Genomic DNA, 597 nt, shown 5'->3' with positions numbered 1-597 from the left:
ACCACTAAGGCTGTGTAAAACTGTTTATTTATTTATTTTACCATTGATCATGAATTGCTTAGCATTGTTGTTTTCTACTTAATAATTTAAAAAAAAAATGGTCCTGGGGTATACATTTATAAGAATCCAATTTGGATACAATCTTAAAAAACTATTATTCCTAGTTAGTCATAGAATGCTATGGCATACGATATGTATCTCTGACGCCATCTGCTGTTCAGAGAGGGAATTATGATGTGGTATATTGTATTATTATTATATTGAGTGTAATACCATTTGATGACCACATGATAGCGCCAGGCTCCAGGCATGCAGTCTCCAGTGATGCGCACAATCTAATTGCAACATTATAACACAACCTTGAGACCAAATAGGCCGAATATCTCATTGCGTCACAGACTCTGGATTACATAATATGATAAGTGATAATGCAAATGTCCTCGACATTTTGACATGATGCAGCCTAGTTCTAAATACGTAAGACCAAGGCTATATATATATGTTTTCCATTAGGTGTAACCTTTGCTTGGTTGGTATATCAATGACCCGGTGGCACAGAGTTGCTCATGGCGAGTTACAATGTAGCCTTCTGATATT

The sequence above is a fragment of the Argentina silus genome (genome assembly GCF_951799395.1).
Source record: "Argentina silus genome assembly, chromosome: 20".
Classification (NCBI taxonomy): Eukaryota; Metazoa; Chordata; class Actinopteri; order Argentiniformes; family Argentinidae; genus Argentina; species Argentina silus.
Note: the sequence above shows the minus strand (reverse complement) of the source record.